This window comes from Macaca thibetana, chromosome 7 (genome assembly GCF_024542745.1).
Source record: "Macaca thibetana thibetana isolate TM-01 chromosome 7, ASM2454274v1, whole genome shotgun sequence".
Lineage (NCBI taxonomy): Eukaryota > Metazoa > Chordata > Mammalia > Primates > Cercopithecidae > Macaca > Macaca thibetana.
The window spans coordinates 151,405,219-151,424,311 of record NC_065584.1 but is presented as its reverse complement, the minus strand read 5'-3'; the positions used below and the strand labels follow the sequence as shown (position 1 = coordinate 151,424,311).

Genomic DNA, 19,093 nt, shown 5'->3' with positions numbered 1-19,093 from the left:
TTGAAAATATTGTTTCAAGGCCGGGCACGGTGGCTCACGCCTGTAATCTCAACACTTTGGGAGGCTGAGGCGGGTGGATCACCTGAGGTCAGGAGTTTGAGACCAGCCTGGCCAACATGGTGAAACCCTGCATCTACTAAAAATACAAAAATTGCCAAGCATTGTGGCAGGGGCCCATAATCCCAGTTACTTGGGAGCTGAGGCAGGAGAATCGCTTGAACCAGGAGGCGGAGGTTGCAGTGAGCTGAGGTCATGCCACTGCACTCCGGCCTAGGCGACAAGAGCGAGGCTCTGTCTCAAAAAACAAAGAAAAAAGAAAAAAAAATTGTTGTTTCATTGTAGCCTTTCTTCATATGTTGCCATTGAGAAATCTGATGCCAACCTGATCTTCTTTCCAATATAAGGGAATTGGTCTTTTTAAATTTGAAGCCTAGAGAATATGTGTCTTTATCCTTGAAGTCTAAAGTCTTGGAATGGACTGTTCCATATCTATTTTCCCATGAACAGAGTAAGCCCTTTAAATACATAGATTCAGGTCTTATTTTATTTCCAGAGAGTTTTATTGTATGATAGTTTTAAATTTTAGTTCTGTTTAGTTGTTGGGTTTTTTTCTCCCTTTTTAAGGATTCCAATGATTAAAAAAAAGGTTGACTCTTCTTTGATTGCCTTCTCTATACATCAATTTCTCTCTGATCTTTCTTGATCCCTTTATTTCATTTTTGTTCTCTTAGCTATTTCATTTCTCTCCTGTAATATTTTCAGTCTGTCTATTTTCCCATGGGCACCTTGTCATTTAGACTTCATTTCTGCGATGACCTTGTGTTTTTCTTCCATTTTTTTCCTGAGGGTTTGATAAACTCTCCTTTTGTATCTTTCTAATCTTTATCTTGTCATCTATTTTCTGGGCATTCCCATTTCTGATTTGAGGTGGGTTTTTATTTTTTCATACCTGCAAATGCTTGTTGAATAATATTTAATTAGGTTGGGGTATTCTGCAATAGTTTTGCTCTGCTTCATCGTTGATTTTGGAGACAGAAGTTTGGCCCCTGAAATATGTTAATCCTCAGTTTCTGTTTTATACTAGGTTTGTGTAGACACTGCATACTATTTTATGTTTATTTTAAATATCTTCTATTTTTCTAGAGCAGCAATTACAGGTGATTCTTTGCAGGCAAGGGTAAGGATTTGGGACCATAAGTGTCTTAGCTCAAGAGTGTCCTCTTCTGCGTTATAGCAAAATGAAGTTGCTTTAATGGAAAGTTTATTTTGTTTCTGTAGAACCCTTAATTTCCACCGCTTGCTTCCTTATTTCCCTCCATCTTCAGGGATCTAACAGATTCATCCTCCTTCAAGTCATCTCCCTCTCACACAAAAATGGTTCCTTAAAAGATTGCACCTCTTGTCCCGTACCAAGCTTGTCCAGCCTTCAGCCCATGGGCTGCACACGGCCCAGGACAGCTTTGAATGTGGTGCAACACAAATTCATAAACTTTCTTAAAACATTATAAGATTGTTTTGCATTTTTTTTCTTTAGCTTGTCAACTATTGTTAGTGTTGGTGTATTTTATGTGTGGTCCAAGACAATTTTTCTTCTTCCCATGTGGCCCAGGGAAGCCAGAAGATTGGATACCCCTCTCCTACACATTCTCAAGTCACTCCCCTCAGTTCCCCAATTGACAGTGCTCTGATCCATCAGCGTTTCCCCACTCAGGGTAAGACTCTGACCTTTTGGGAGTGATTTTCCTTAAACCCTACCACCATTACACCCCTGCTGCAGGCTTCCTTTTTCCCTGTAGCCTCTACTTGACTCCACTGTAGCATGGGCCCTGGAGCTTGTTCTGTTGGTTTCAATGTTTATTTTCCTACTCTTGTGCACACATGAATTGATTCCCTACTCCAATGTATATTGAAGCTTGTCATGCTGTAAAATTATTGCATTTGTTCTTCTTGTGGTTCTATGTGATTTTTGAAGGCTATATGTAGATATTTGGACTCAGATGGTTGCCATTATCCTCCAGGAAACTGGAACGAAGTTTGTCCATTTTATTAGTCATTATAATAAGCAACACTGGCTCACAGCTGTATTCCCAGCTACATGGGAGGCTGAGGCAGGAGGATCATTTGAGCGCAGGAGTTCGAGACCAGCCTGAGCAATACAGCAAAACCCCATCTCTACAAAAATATTTTAAAAATTAGCCAGGCATTGTGGTGCACACCTGTGGTACCAGCTACTAGGGAGGATGAGGCAGGAGGATTGCTTGAGCCCAAGAGTTTGAGGTTGCAGTGAGCTGTGATCATGTCAGTGCACTCCAGCTTGGGTTATAGAGTGAAACTCTGTCTCAAAAATAATAATAATATTAATTAATTAATTACATTACACTCAGTAAATGTTTTCTGATTGATACAAATTATCTGGAATATATTGGTACTTGATTTATGTCCTACAACGTGGTTGATTTTAGCTCTATAGTAAGTCTTCAAATTGGGTAGCTGAGTCCTCCAACTTTATTATTTTCCAAAATTATTTTGGTTGGTCTAGTTCCATATAAATATTAAATGCAACTTGTCTCTGTCTAAAAAACAGAAAAATCTTACCAGCACTTTTATTTGAGTTTTGTTAAATTTATAGTTCTATCTGGGGAGAACTGACATCTTAACAATATTGAGTCCTCTAGTCCCACAACACAGTGTGTTCCTCCATTTATTTAGGTCCTCTTTGATATCTTTCAGCAGTGTTTTGTAATTTTCAGCACAGATCCTGCAAGTTTGTCAGTTTGTACCTAATTATTTCGATTTTTGGAGCTATTACAAATATCTTTAAACTTTAGTTTCCAATTGTACATTGCTAGTGTATAGAAATTTAATTGATTTTTGTGTTGACTCTGTATTCTGCAGCTTTGTTAAACTCTCTTACAAGCTCTAGATTATTTTGGTAGATTCCTTGGGATCTTAGTCTATTTTTTGCTGTTTATAACAGAATATCTGAAACTGGGTGATTTGTTTTAAAAAGGAATTTATTTCTTACAGTGCTGAGAACTCCAAGGTCAAAGGGCTGCACTCGTTGAGGTTCCTCTTGCTGGTGGGTATTCTCAGAGTCCCAAGGCACTGTGGGGCATCACATGGTGAAGGGGCTAAGCATGCTCAAGTCTCTCTTCCTCTTCCTCTAAAGCCACCGCCCCATTCCTGTGATAACCCATTAATCCATTCATCTATAAATGGATTAATCCATTCATAAAGATGGAGCCATCATGACCCAGTCACCACTTTTTTTTTTTTTTTTGAGATGGAATTTTGCTCTTGTTGCCCCGGCTGGAGTGTAGTGGCATGATCTCGGCTAACTGCAACCTCTACCTCCTGGGTTCAAGCGATTCTCCTGCCTCAGCCTCCCGAGTAGCTGGGATTACAGGCATGTGCCACCCCACCAGGCTAATTTTGTAATTTTTTAATAGAGACAGGGTTTCACTGTGTTGGTCAGGCTGGTCTTGAACTCTTGACCTGAGGTGATCCACCTGCCTTGGCCTCCCAAAGTGCTGGAATTAACAGGCATTAGTCACTGTTGTGCCCAGCTGACCCAGTCACCTCTTAAAGACCCTATTTCCCAATATTGTCACATTGGGAATTAAGTTTCGACATGAGTTTTGGAGGGAACAAACATTCACACCATGGCAGATTTCCTATATAGGATCAAGTCATCTGCAAATAGTGATAGTTGTGTTTCTTCCTTTACAACGTCTATGCCTTTTACTGTCTTGTCTAATTCACTGACTAGAACTTTCAGCATAAGGTCCAATGGGACTGGTGGGAATGAACATCTTTATCTTGTTCCTGATATTAGAGAGAAAGCGTTCAGTCTTTACAATTAGGTATGATGTAGATATTTTTTATATCCCTTTATCAGATTAAGGAAGTCTCCTATTTTTGGTTTAGCAGAGTTTTCATAGATGTTCTGGGAGTGTTTTACTGATATTTATGAATGCATATTGAATTTAGTCAAATACTTTTTCTGCATGAAATAGTATGATTATGTGGTTTTTCTTCTTTAGTCTGTTAATAGAATGGACTACACTGATTGGTTTTTCAATGCCTTGAATTCTTGAGATAAGCCTCACTTATTATTTTTAATATATATTACTGGATTTGTTACATTTTGTTGAATATTTTTGTGTCTATATTCATGAAAAATATTGGTTTGCAGGGTTTTTTTTCCTTGTGGTGTCTTGCCTGGTTTTGGTATTAGCATAAAATTGACTTCATAAAATAAATGGGGAAGTGTTTCCTTCTCTTATATTTTCTAGAAGAAATTATGCATGAAAAAAATTGTTCTAATCTATTATTTAAACATTTGGTAGAAATTGCCAGTGAAATTATCTAGCCTAGAGATTTCTTTTTCAGAAGGTATTTAACCATAAATTCAATTTCTTTAACAAATACAGAACTATTAAGGTTATCTATCTTGGGTGAGTTTTTGGTAGTTTGTGGCTTTAAAGGAATTAATCCATTTATCTAAGTTGTCAACTTTTTGTGGAGTTGTTTGTAGTAGTTCCTTATTAGCCTTTTAATGTGTGTGAGGTGTGATGTAGTAAGTTATCTCTTATTCCTGATTTTGGTCATTTGTGTCTTTGTCTTTCCTTAGTCTTTCTAGAGGTTTATCAATTTAATTTATCTTTTCAAAGAACCAGCTTTTGTTTCATTGATTTTTTTATTGTTTTCTTGTTTCCGATTTCATTGATTTTTGCTCTTGACTTTGTTATTTCTGCTTGCTTTGGGTTTATATTTCTCTCTCTCTCTCTTTTTTTTTTAGTTTCTAAAAGTGAGAGCTTAGATTGTTGATTTCAAGTCTTTCTTCTTTTCTAATATAAGCATTTAATGCTATCAGTTTCCTGTAAGCATTGCTTGAGGTGCATCCCACAAATTTCGACGTTTTTTCATTTTCATTCAGTTCAAAATATTTTCTAATTTCCCATAAACTTTCTTTTTGACTCATTGTTTTAAATTGTGTTAAAAGTATTTAGAGACTTTCCAGTTACTGCTCTGTTATCAGTTTCTAGTTTGATTTCATTGTGATCAAATAACATACTTTATGTGATTTCAGTTATTTTAAATTTGTTAAGACTACTTCTATAACCCAAGATAGGGTCTTTCTTGGTGAAGATTCTTTTTTTTGTTGTTGCCCAGGCTGGAGTGCAATGGCGCGATCTCGGCCCACTGCAACGTCTGCCTCCCGGGTTCTAGCAATTCTCCTGCCTCAGCCTCTGGAGTAGCTAGGACTACAGGCACATGCCAACATCCCTGGCTAATTTTGTATTTTTAGTAGCAACGGGATTTCACCATGTTGGTCAGGCTGGCCTTGAACTCCTGACCTCAGGTGACCCACCTGCTTCAACCTCTCAAAGTCTGGGATTATAGGCATGAGCCACTGCACCTAGTCAAAGCTTCTTTTATACCGTGCAGATTTTATTTTCTGCCGTTGTTGGATGGAGTGTTCTATAAAATGCCAGTTAGATCCAGGTCAGTGATTGTTCATACCTTCTGTATCACTGTTATTTTCTATCTACTTCTTCTATTAATTATTGAAAGAAGAATATTAAAGTTTACAACTGTAATTGAATTTTTCCATTTCTCCTTTCAGTTCAATTTTTGCTTCATGCATTTTGAAGTCCTGTTATTAAGTGTATACACAGTTAGGATTGTTATGTTGTCTTGGTGAACTGGTCCTGTTATCATTATGTAATGTCTCCTTTTATCCCTAGTAATTTTCTTTAGTTTAAATTTTACTTTATCTTATATTAATATAGCCACTCCAGCTTTCTTTTGATTGGTGTTTGAATGGTTTATCTTAGTCTTTTTTTAAATGACTTTACTGAGGTAGAATTCACATAGCATAAATTCACCTATTGGAAGAGTGCTGTTCAGTGGTTTTTAGTGTATGTATCCTAGTCTTTTAATGTATCTATATCTTTATATCAATATAATTATAGGCAGCATATAGTTATATCTTTTTTTTAATCCATTCTGATCATTTCTGTCTTTTAATTGGTGTGTTTAGACTATTTATATTTAACATAATTATTGCTATGTTTGCATTTAGGTCTGTCATTTTATTGTTTCTGTTTGCTCCCTCTGGTTTTTGTTCCTCTGTTTCCCCTTTCCTTTTTTTATTTAGGTTATTTAAACATTTTTTAGTATTCTATTCTAATTTATAAACTGCATTCATTACTGCATTTCTTTGTAAAAATTTTGATGGATTTTCTAGGTATTACTATATGCATATTCAACTTTTCAGAGTTAAATAGAAATGTCTGCTTTGAAGAAATACTTACTACTTTAAATGGAATATAGAAACCTTCCCATCATATAGGTTCCTTCACTCTCCTTCCTTTCTATTATGGCTATCTTATATATTATATATTAGGTCTACATTGAAAACCTTATCATACAATGTTATAATTTTTGCTTTCAACTATTAATCATATTTTAGATAACTCAAGAGAAGGGGAATAGACTACCCAGAAATCTACCGCTTCTGTTGTTTATCATTCATTCTTGTGTTTCCAAGTTTCCCTATGGTATTATCTCCCTTCCATCTGAAAAACTTCCTTTAGCATTTACTTTAGAACAAGTATGCTAGCAACAAAGGCTCTTAGTTTTCCTTTATATGAGGATATCTTTATTTCACCATCATTCCTAAAGGATATTTTCACTGGATAAAGAACTCCGAGTTGATGGTTCTTTTCTTTTAGCACTTTGAAAATGTTTCATTTCCTTTTAGCCTCCATGGTTTCTCATGAGATACTGATAGTAAGTCTATATTTTTCTCTAACTACTTTCAAGATTTTTTTCTCTTTAGTTTAAAGAAGTTCAACCATCATATCCCTGACAGTGCATTTCTTTGAGTTTACCCTGTTTGAAGTTGGCTGAATTTCTTAAAACTGTAATTCTGGGAAATTTCCAGCTGTTATTTTTTTCAATTATTATTTCCTGAACTGTACTGTTGCTCCATTCCTTCCAAGACTCTGATGACATGACCATCTGACATTTTGGTATTGTTCCCCAGGTCCCTGAGACCCTGTTCAATTTTTTCAATCTTTTTTCTCTTTGTTGTTCAGATTGGATCATTTCTATTGATCTATATTCAAGTTCCCTGATTCTTTGTTCTCTCATCTCCATTCTGCTAGTTTTTCCAGTTACTGTTTTTTTAATTTTAAAATTGTATTTTTCAGTTTTATAATTTCTGTTTGGTTCTTCTTTATATCTTCTATTTCTTTGTTGAGACTTGCTATCTTTTCATTCATTCCAGAGTGTTCACCCTTACTTCTTGGAGTAAGGTTATAATAGCTGCTTTAAAATCTTTGATAATTTCAACATCTGTGTTATCTCAGGATTGGCATCTAGTTGATTGTCTTTTTATTGTGAGTTGAATTTTTTCTGTTTTTTCATATCCAGAGTAATTTTAGATTGTATCCTGAACATTTTGAATAGTATGTTATGAGACTCTGGATCTTGATTTTTTTTAACTCACAGAACCAGTGAGTGGTCTTGTTTAAATCCTAAAGAGAAAGCTGATTTTTTTTTTTTTTTTTTTTTTTTTTTTTTTTTTTTTTTTTTTTAGCAGACAATTGACCTGGCTAGGTCCAGGCTGCCAAAACCAACCTACCTTCTGTGGCCTCTGGTACCAATATCGGTTCAGTTCTCAAAGCCATTTGCTGTATGGGTTTCATTTGTAGACTAGTTCTCAAAGACTTTGATGTTTTGTTTGGGATCAGATCCATGCTGCACAGTTTGGAGGTGATTCTGGAAGTTTATACACAAAGGTTTGGGATCACTCTCTTGTGCTCTCTCCTCTCTACAATCTCCCTCATCAGTTTCTGGCTTTTTGGGGCCTCCTTTTCCAGTCCCTCAGCCAGAAATCTAGGACTTTAATTTCCCAGCTCTGCTATGTACTTATAACTGCCTCTGTGTCTGGGGCCAAGCAGCAGAAGAACAGAAGGCAGAGGGATTAGGGTGTGGGGGTGGAGACAGAAGTAACAGGAATTTCCCCAGGCTCTTGGGCTCACAGCTCTTCTGGGAGGAGAGGTTTTTTCTCTCTAAGAATTTTAGGCACCTACTTGGCTGATGCTGCTGTCACCATTGCCACTGCCTCCATTGCAATGCTGCCTGGTGGCTGGAGTGGGAGATGATGGAGGAAAAAAAACGTAAACAGGAAAACTTCCCACATCTGATTTTTAGAAGCCCCCTTCCTGCTCCTCAAACCAGAAAAGGAGTTCTTTCTGTTCTCCTGGAGCTCTATCTGCCCCTACCTGGTGTACTCTTCCAGGTTTTGGGCTACCTATGAGTCAAGGCCAGGCAAAACAAGGGGAAAATAAATGAGAAACTCAACCCCAGTTCAGTCATACTTCAAATTCTTATTTCCTTCTCCAATCTATCAGCTACTGTGTGGTTTCCAAGTTCTCAGATAGCTGGCCCATGCATCCTGTCCGTAGTTTAGAATCACAGCCAGTAGGTATAAGGTAGAGTGTGTTTACTCCATCTTTTCCAGAATTGACCCTTCATGAGTTGGGCTTTAATTTCAATTCGATTTTTAAATTTTAACTTATTTGTCATTTCTAGAAATTCTATTTGGTCTTTTTCAGTTTCACCTGATCACTTTTGATAATCTCTCATTCTTTTGTCATACATTTGATCGCATCTTTAATTTCTTTAAGCAAACCACACATAATTATTTTATGTTATAATACAACAGATCATTTCAATGTCTTTGGTTGTTGTTGGTCTGATTCAGCAATGTTATGTCTGCTGAATCTCATTTCATGTAGCTTATTTTCTCTTCTGTTTAATATACATGTATGTGCATTAAAAAAAAATATATATATATATATATATATATTTGTGTAACCTCCTGTTTCTGGAAGTTTATTTGTGAGAATACTTTGAAGCCTAGATTTAAAATGCGTTCCTCTAGGGAGTCTTCACAATTGCTTCATCAGGCATCTGGGGAACACTTGAAACTATATTTTCAGTTAGTTTTTTCTGGAGTTGGAGAGGGAAGCAATACAGGCAGTGTGAATTCTGATGCTACATCCACTTAAAACTGAGTTTGTCGAGGCCAGGTGTGGTGGCTCATGCCTGTAATCCCAACACTTTGGGAGGCCAAGGAGGGCGGATCACGAGGTCAGGAGTTCAAGACCAACCTGGCCAACATAGTGAAACCCCGTCTCTGCTAAAAATGCAAAAAGTTAGCCAGGTGTGGTAGTGGATGCCTGTAATTCCAGCTACTTCGGAGGCTGAGGCAGGAGAATTGCTTGAACCTGGGAGGCAGAGGTTGCAGTGAGCCAAGATCGCGCCATTGCACTCTAGCCTGGGTGACAGTGTGAGACTCCATTAAAAAAAAAAAGAAGAAGAAAGAAAGAGAGAGAGAGAGAAAGAGAGAAAGAAAGAAAGAAAGAAAGAAAGAAAGAAAGAGAAAGGAAGAAAGAGAAAGAAAGAAGAAAGAGAGAGAAAGGAAGAAAAAGAGAAAGAAAGAAAGAAAAGAAAGAAAGAAGAAAGAGAAAGAAAGAAAGAGAGAAAGAGAGAAAGAAAAGAAACTGGGCTTGTCCCAGAGATTCCAGGGAAAATCCATCTTTCCTTTGCTCCAACTGCGTTGAGACAGAAGCAGACAAACCTCTGTGGACATGTTTTCCCTACTTTATTGAGGAGGTAGCCCTTTGGGATTCCAGCTTTATGCAGGTGTCTTCTAACCTACCTCCCACTTTGCTTGGACCCAGGAGTTATCTTCCATAAAATGACTACCTTCCAGCCGGGCACGGTGGCTCACGCCTGTAATCCCAGCACTTTGGGAGGCTGAGGCAGGCAGATCACCTGAGGTCAGGAGTTCGAGACCAGCCTGGCCAACATGGTGGAACCCTGTCTCTACTAAAAATACAAAAATTAGCCGGGTATGGTGGTACATGCCTGTAATCCCAGCTACTTGGGAGGCTGAGGCAGGAGAATCACTTGAACCTGGGAGGTGAAGGTTGCAATAAGCAGAGATTGCACCACTGCACTCCAGCCCGGGAGATAGAGCAACACACTGTCTCAAGAAAGAAAAATCAGCGAGTCAACAGAGTAAAGCGGAAGCAAGTTTATGAAGAAAGTAAAGGAATAAAACAATGGCTACTCTACAGGCAGAGCAGCATCGAGGGCTGCTGGTTTGGCTATTTTTGTTTATTTCTTGATCATATGCTGAACAAGGAATGGTTTATTCATGAATTTTCCAGGAAAAGGGTGGGAATTTCACAGAACTGAGGGTTCCTCTTCCTTTTAAATCATATAGGGTAACTTTCAGATGTTGCCATGACAATTGTAAACTGTCATGGGACTGGTGGGAGCGTCTTTCAGCATCCTAATGCATTATAATTAGCATATAATGAGCAGTGAGGATGACCAGAGGTTACTTTCATCCATTTTGGTTTGGGCGAGCTTCTTTACTGCATCCTGTTTTATCAGCGGGGTCTTTGTAACCAGTATCTTGTGGCCCCCTCCTATCTCATCCAGTGACTTAAGAATGTCTAACCTCCTAGGAATGCAACCGGGCAGGCCTCAGCATCATTTTCCCCAGCCCCCCTTGAGGATGGAGTCGCTGTGGTTTGAATGCCTCTGACACTCCTGTCCTCTGTGCCTTGTCTGGACCACACTCTCAGGCACTCAGAAACATGCTTCTGAGTCCAATCCACCTGGGGCTGTGGGAAACCCTCTTGGGCACGCAGGCACATCCTGCTGCCCTGGCCGCTCTGTGAGGCCAGTCACACCCACTGGCAAGACCACTTCCGCTTCTGCTTCCACTTCCGCTTCCACTCTGGCGCACACCACAACACAGGGAGGCCCAGGCTCCAGGCTCCTTCCTCTCTGCTCTTCAACTCACTTCCATCCTCTCATCTTACTTCCCCTTGAGTCTCCTTCCCCAACTCATGAAGTTTTTATTTAGTTTGTGGGGGAGGGCCACACAGGGAGTGTATGGCAAAGACTGGATTGAAATCCAGGTGTCCAGACGTCTCAGCCAGGGTCCCTACAAGCCTGCAGAGAGCTTTGGCACAGCAGGACCCATCCTGTGCTGTGCTGATGTGACTGGGAACCCCTTGGGGAGGAACACTGGGGCCATCTTCCCAGGCATTCAGCACAGCACCTGTCATTCTGGAAGTGAATGAATGAGGTTGGGGCTACCTGGGCAGGAGGTCCGTAGTGCATTTTCACTCTCTGCGCATGGTTGAGTCTCCACTGTTGGCCAGACACTGACCACTGCTTGACCCATTAGCGAAGGAGATGTGAGGAGAGGGGCTGGGGAAGAGGTGAAGGAGGAGAGAGGAAGGGGTGTGTCTGCCTGCATGCTGCAGAGAGTGCTGCCACATCACAGCGACGCTCCAGATGCTGTGCTCAGAGCTGTCTGAGCGTTCCCTTACTGAATTCTCACATTTACATTTCTTGGAAAGAAAAAGAGATTCTTCTTCACTCCCATTTTGTAGATGGGAAATTGAGTCTTCAAGAGATTGAGTAACTTGCCTAAAACCATATAGCAAATAACTGGGGAAATGGGATTCAAATCAGCTCAAAAAAAAAAGTTGAACCCAAACCCTCCATACCACAAGGCCTCTTTGCCATCAGTGTGATGATCTCCACTCGACAGATAAGGAAACTGAGGCCTGGGGATGTAAGGGATTTGCTCCAGTTAGTGAGAGAGTCAGACCCAAAACCAGCACTAGAGCCTGGACTGCTTCCCCGCATGCTTCAAAATCCCTGACCAACGGGGAAGACAGGTCCTGATGTTGCTGCCCTGTGAGTGGTGGCCATTGAGTAGGCATGGGGTCTGTCCTGGCCAGCAGAAGTCCCTGACACTGTCAGTGCCAGGTGGTGTGCACACCCTGCACCCAGATACACAAGAGACCAGCTCCCGGCCTCATGGAGCTGCTGTGTGCCGTGGTGCAAGGGTGGGTTCTGCAAGAAAGTGGCACCTACATCTCACAAGACCTCGTCTCCCCTGCCAGTGCCCATGCCCCAGGATGCTGGTCGTTTCCCTCAATGGCCAGCTCTGTGGGTGCCTTCACTTCAGAGGTCAGGCCCCAACCCTCAGCTGAAGGACAGCTGGGCAAATGGTTCCACCCACCAGAGCCGGACACCTGGCCCGGACCAGAGTAGTGAACTTCTCTCCTGGCTTATAGAGGCCTGAAACTTCCTTCCCTCTAACTGTGGGTGCCAGTGGCAGTCCTCCAGGCCAGGCCGGTGAGGAGGCCCTGGGAGGCAGAAGGTCTGTGGTGGCTGTGAAAATGCCCCTCTCAGATCTCTGACTGTGAGGAGCATCATTGACCAATGGCTTCAGCAGCTGAGCTGTAAAATCTATCACCAAGGTGTGTGCCTGAGGTGGCTGCACTCCCTGCAGGCTCCTTGAGGTCCACAACAGACCTGCATTGTGGTCGGATGGTCCTCCCAGCCTCCCCATCTTCCCTCACAGCCGTGTTCCCTAATACATCTCTTGTACATCTAATCCTGACTTGGCACCTGCTTCTCAGAGAATTTGGATTAATTGCAAGTCCTGAGCCTGCAGGCCAGCCCTGGCTGTGGGACGTCCCCTAACTGGGACAGTGCATCAGGGGGTGCCAGTCCCCGTCATGCCCAGGACGCATTACTCCCTACTACCCAGAGGATTCACATCAGAGAATTCACCCCTCTGGGATGCAGGGTTCACCTCTCCCTTTGGCCCCCCCAGCCATCACCCTCTTAGACAAACCCAATTCTGTCGCTGTTCCCTTGCAGACGTGCGCGTGTGGGCCTGGGGCAGTGTGGAAGTGAAATAGAAAGCGCTGGTTATATATTCATTCATGCCTGCCTTTTATTATCCAGGAATTTGTCAAATCCTGGATTTGTGCAAGGCACAGTGACAGCAAAATATTCCAGAAACTGCACAGGATTTGGAGACAGATGGAAAGTGTGGACTATGTTTGAACACTTGCGCTCAGAGCTGTGTGATCTTGAACAAGTTACCTAGCCTCTCTGAGCTCTTGTTTCCCCATCTAAAAATGGGTTGTATGAGAAATTCATGTTGGTCAGCATGGGCTGACCAAGCGGCCTTCTACAAATAGCCAGGGATGTTACTGTTAGGCCTGTAGTTCTTACTTCTGTCCTTGAAAGACAGACTCAGGCAGTGACCTGGGTCTGACTCTTCATTCTGGGCACCCAGAGACCAGGCTCCCACACACAGTTCAGCAACTGGAGCCATTGTGCCGGGTAGCCACTTGTCTGCTGAAGACGGGGCAGGCAGGTTGGGAATCCAGTAAGAGTCTGGCCCAAGGCTCATGTCTTCTTCCTCCACTGCCAGGCCTCCTTCCATGACAGCAGCCCCTACTGAAGGAGGAGGCAGAGGGAAGGAGTGGGGATCAGGGCCTTGCAGAGGGATGCCTAGATGCCATGGGGAAGGCTCAGTAATTAGAAGGACCCAGATATAAAGCAGACATGGAGCCAGTGCTTGAGGAGGGGGAACAAAACAGGACATGTTCGACTTAAATGACCTGGGTAAACTCTAAAACTGTCTACATCCCAGCAGGCAGTTTGAGACAAAGTTGCCTGAAGGTTCAGAGGAAGGAGAGCACAGATCCAAGTGGGAAAATTCAGGGAGTCTTCCTGGAGAAGGTGGCATTTTAGCCACATCTTGAAAGGTGCTATGGGGACTAAAGGATAGGGTAGGAGGCTCTGGGGAAAAAAATCCCAGCATAAGCAGAGGGCAGGGGATGGGAAGGATGGAGTAGTTCACCTGGAGTGGTATAGGAAAGAAGAGTGAGAAGTGAGGACACAGGTTTTCTGGAGGGCCGGGAGTTTGATGTTTACTCTGTTCAGCAGATGGGTGGTAGGATGAGATTCTGAGCAGAGGAGTGATGCTCTCAAAGTGTATTAGCAAGATGGGTGGCCCAGGGCATTTTGGAACCCTAGGTGTCCCAGACAAAGACCCCAGGAAGCTTTTAGCAGCTTTTACTCTTATTTTAAACGACCCCCACCTCTTTATCTGTGTTTTCATCAGGGTCTGAGAGTTAGCGAAGTTCTGCATTCTGTGTGTCATGAGCCTGTCACGCAACCGCTGTGTAACCACTCCCAGTACACAGGCCCACTCACACGCACATGCACACACAAGCACACACCCTCAGAGGCCAAGCAAAAACCTGCGCCCAGTCCAAGGATGCATGGCCAATATTGACCACGAGAGGGCGCCTCTGACATCCCCGCAAAGAGAGAAGCAGAGACTGGGCTAAAGAACCAGCCCCACGCAGAAGGGGTCTTTAAGACAAGCCAGTCCACCTGCCTCATTTTACATTTGGAGAAACTGAGGCTCAGAGCGGGGGATGGCATGATCCAGGAGAGGGAGGGGGTAGTGGCCACCTTAACAGTTGGACATGGGAAGATGGCTCTTAAACTGCGTTTGAAAGTCAACAGAATTGAGACCAAGGAGGAGGCACCCCTGCACGCATGCCAGCGCACCGGTGCAAGCATTTTCACCACTGCTACCCAAAAAACGATTTTTCTCATCACCTGCCACAATGCCCACATTTCCACCAGATTAAAAATCCATCCTGTCCAACCAATCTCTTTGTAACTATATATGCCCCCATAAGGTTACAGATTACAGCCTCGGGCCCTGCGGTGGGAGGGTCCGCACTGAGCGCTGGGAATCCTGGTTAAGCCCGCAGGGAATCCACTGTCACCTGGGAACAGGAGAAATCAGCCTCCTTTTCCCATGAGTTCGCCCTTCCCGTTTCCTGGAACACCCTTCCCTATCTCTGCTGGTGAAGAAGCCCCATTCATCCTTCAACCTCCTATGTTAACTTCCTTGGGAAATGTGCTGACATCTGTCTCACCACCCTGTTCCCCACAGTCCTTCAGACCCACCCCTGCCTCAACTCCACCCACTCTGATTCAGATGAATGCCTGTTCCCGTACCCTTGTCAGACTCTGGAAGCTCCTCTTGGGCAGGGACTGTGAGCTCTTCATTGCCACACTCCAGCTGGTGCTGACTGCCCCCTCGCTGCTCTTTGAATGGAGGGAAGCAACATGGTGCCGGAGAGTTGAGACTGAAATCAGGAGACCTGTGTTCTAGTCCCAGCTCTACCATTAACTGGTGTAGGTAAGTCCCTTCCCCTCTCTGAGGTTTCTCTACATTTTTTTCTACTCCATGAGAAGAGTGGTCTAAAAGCATCTAGAATCCCTCCCCATTATACATTCTGAGCCTGAGGTTTAACTCCTAATGGCCTTCAGAAATGTCAGGTCTTATTAGCAGATAATTCCCAAGTTCTAGAGCGCAGAGTTTTCACCACGTGGGAATGACATCTCTTATTCCTCGGACTACCCTCTGTAAATAGTAGGCAGCAAGAACTCCTCAGCACTGCATGTGGAAGAGGGTTACACAGAAGTGTTTGGACTAGTGCAGCAACGAGGCTGCTGTTGCAATGTTCTCAAATTCAGACCATAAAGGGTAGAGGTGCTCCAAGAAGTATTAATTTGCATTTTCTTTGGTATTTAGAAAACTGTTGAGACTCTACCGTTCTAATAATGGACTGAGAATGGTGACAGGCAGCAGGTAAGACTTTGGAGAACCTTCAGGAGTCCTCAAACTTTGCTTGTTGATGCCTATACCACAGGCTGGCCTGGCCTCTCAAGCCTCAAACCCCTGCTGCCCAAGCCCTCAGCTCTCTCTGGGCCTTCCTGGGCTCTTCCCTCTTGGCAGAAGCACTGATGCCGAGGTCACACTCCTTCTTTAGATAAACACGAGGCAGGCACCGCCTAATTATGCACTGTGGATGATGACTGGAAATGGGACCTGGCTTTCCAGCCTTTGTCTGCAAGGCCACTGGGTTGAAGGGATGGGAGGTGAGGGTGGAGCTCAGGAGACCTGCCAGCTGCCAGCCCAGGTGTCTGTGTTTGGGAGACATCAGGGAAAAGACCCATGGAGACAAACGTAGCAAACTGGCCTCCAGCTCACAGGACCCGCTGGGTTGCTTTGCAGGACAGCTGAACCTTGACTGGGCAGGGGCTCACAGGCATGCACGCTTCCAAAGCCCTAAATTCTTCCTCCTCCTCCTCCTCCTCTTCTTCATCTCCTTCTTCCATAAAACACAGATGTTTTTCAGCATGCGGGGAGCCAGGAAGCTCCGACTTGGTGCCCACCCACGTCATCAGACAAGTCACCCCTTTCCTGGCCCTCAATTACCCATTGGTCAAATAGGGACAGGAACTGCCACCCCCAGCAACCACATCAGAACTTCTCATGCTCTTCCAGAAGCTTCTGAGCTTTCACAGATGCCGTTCCCCACACCCCCACCCCTCTGCCCTCCTTCTCCAGGCTGCCAGTGCTAAGATCTGTTCTCCTAACTTTCAGCCACGGGGCCTCCCAGCGCACCTCGCTCTCTCTGTCCCTGTTGTGCTTAGTTTGGGGGGCAGGGGGTGAAACAAGCTCTCTGAGGTTCCCACACAACCCTCCCGAGCAGCGAGATTCATGACAGTGTCATTTGCGATAGAATAAACTTAGAATTTAAATGTTTGCAATTAGGGAATAATAGTTCTAATAATGATGACAATGACACTTTCCGAACGCTTCCCACACGCACACCATAATCACATTGAACCCTTACAAGCAACTTATCAGGGAGGTACTATTACTATCCCTGTTTTTCGGAGGAGAAAACTGAGGCACAGAGAGGTTAAGTGGTGGGGCTAGGATATGATACATTCGTTTTGAGGCATTTTTCTGTGATCATTTACAATTATGATGTTGTGCAAAAGTTTAATGTCATGAGGAAATATGTGTGTTATAATGTTTAGGAGGCATGTATGCATATGTATGTCCACACTATATAAAATAAAATATGTAAAAATAAAATATGTTTTTAAAAGTTGAATAAAAATACACCAAAATGTCCACGGCCATTTCCTCTGGGCAATGAGTTAATGGAGAATTTCTAATTCTTTTTTTGTACTGCTCTGTATTTTCCGCATTTTCTACAATAAGCAAATGTTCTTTTAAATTATGAAAAGAAGCAGGCGTCATATATTGCCTGTGAGGCATTTGGGAGTAGAAACTCAGACCCGAGTTAGGTCTGAAGAGAGTGCTAGGGGTGAAGAAACCTTGATCTCGAAGGTGCTCTTCCAAGCTCCTCTCTGACTTGGCTTTCTGGGCTGAGAGGCTGTTTTAGCTACACAGAATTCATTCATTCTTTCATTCGTTCATTAATTCATTCACTCACTCACTGATCTGTCTGGCACGTCGCAGGGGATACAGAGACAACCAGGCTTGTTTCCAGTCCTCTCTGAGCTCAGACTGGGTGATGCTGAGGGCCCGGGCAGGGAAGGACAGGGGCAGGGTGGTCACTGGGCAGCAGGAGAGGGGTCAGAGGCAGAAAGGACAGCACAGGGAAGGGTTGGGAGGAGGCGCATCCAGGACCATCCAAGGTTCCGACTTGGGCCGCGCACGTCAGTGGAGCTCCTCGGGGTCACCCTGTTCATGGCTACATCCCCAGAATAAATGAATAAATAAGCGAACAAACAAACAGAAAGAAAGAAGACAAATGACAAATGGCAGAAAGCACCTGCAACCTGTATCCCAGGCAAAGCATGAATGCCTCTAGTGAACGGCTTCTGAAAGTAGAGAAGGAAAAAACGAACAACTTCCTAGAAAAATGGGCTGAAAATATTAACAGACAATGCACAAAGAAATGCAGATGGCTCATAACCCTGTGAAAATGTGATCAACGTTGCTCAAACAAAAGAAATGCAAATTAAAACTACTCAGAGATACCACTTCCTACCTATCAGATTGGCAAAAATCCAAAAGTTTGGCAATGCGTTCTACTGGCACTCCTAGCCAGAGCTGACGGGAATGCAAAATGATGCAGCCCCTCTGTGGGGGAATTGGCAGTAGCTGTAGCAAAATTGCGTGTATGTTCAACCTTTGACTCAAGAATCCCATTGCTGGGAATCTACCCTAGAGAGACACTAGCAAAAATACCAAAAGATGTAAGCATGGGCGTTTTATTGCAATTCAATTTGTAATCGCTAAAGAATGGCAGCAAGGAAAATGTCCATCAGCAGAGGCCTGTGGTTACCAGCACAATGGAGGACTCTGTGGCTGTAAAGCGGACTGAGGACAATCTTGACCAGCTACTGGGGAGAGATAGCTGGAGTGGGATGGACAGCGAATACAGCAAGAGGCAGGGAAGTGTCGTTGCATGCTAATCCTTACCTAAAAGGAAGAGTCAAATATGGAGGCATATACCTGTAGTCCCAGCTACTCAAGGTTGAAGCAGGAGGATTGTTTGAATTTAGGATTTCAAGTCCAGCCTGAGCAACGTGGTGAGATCCTCATATCAAAAAAAAAAAAAAAAAAAAAGGAGGGAAGGATATGAATATATATGCATTATGTATGTGATACATGTTAAATTAATGTAATAATAAAGAATAATGTTTAAAAATTAATAGTTGTGGGGAAGGGAACAGATTGAAGGGGGCATAAAAGCTACACCTTTCTGAATATATTTTGTATGATAGATTTTGGAACCAGAAATAAAATTTAAAATCTTTAAATAAATTTCTAAAAAAAAAAGATTTAAAAATCCTAAAAACCTAAAGCAAAATAAAGCAAATAAATCTACACATTGAATTAGTGATTTAACCACCATTCAAATTAAACTGAGGCCAGGTGCAGTGGCTCACCTCTGCCAGCACTTTAGGAGGCTGAGGCAGGAGGATCACTTGAAGCTGGCAGTTCTAGCCCAACCTGGGGAACATAGCAAGTCCCCGTTTCTAATATATATATTAGCCAGGTGTGCTGGTATGCACCTGTAGTCCTAGCTTCTCAGGAGGCTGATGCAGGAGAATCGAGGAATTTGAGGCTGCAGTGAGCTACGATCATGCTACTGCACTTCAGCCTGGGCGACAAAGCTGGACCCTGTCCCTAAAAATAAGAAAAAAGTAAACTCAGGCACAATAAAATTTTAAAGAATTTATAGGAGCAAATGACAATTCATGAATTGGGCAGTTTCAGACCAGAAATGAGGGAACACAAGGGGTGGGTTTTTATACAAGGAAC

The 19,093-nt window shown here is 42.9% G+C and overlaps 1 protein-coding gene and 1 long non-coding RNA gene across 2 annotated transcripts in view; one reads left to right on the top strand and one right to left on the bottom strand.

Annotated features, from left to right (window-relative positions):
* Positions 1-19,093, top strand: part of SNAPC5 (small nuclear RNA activating complex polypeptide 5) — a 717,963-nt gene that overhangs the window by 317,775 nt on the left and 381,095 nt on the right. The window lies entirely within an intron of this gene.
* LOC126958024 (uncharacterized) lies at positions 10,103-18,407 on the bottom strand. The gene is made up of 2 exons (XR_007727040.1): positions 18,248-18,407; positions 10,103-11,166 (listed from the first exon to the last, which is right to left on the bottom strand). It is a non-coding gene; the product is annotated as an uncharacterized LOC126958024 (long non-coding RNA).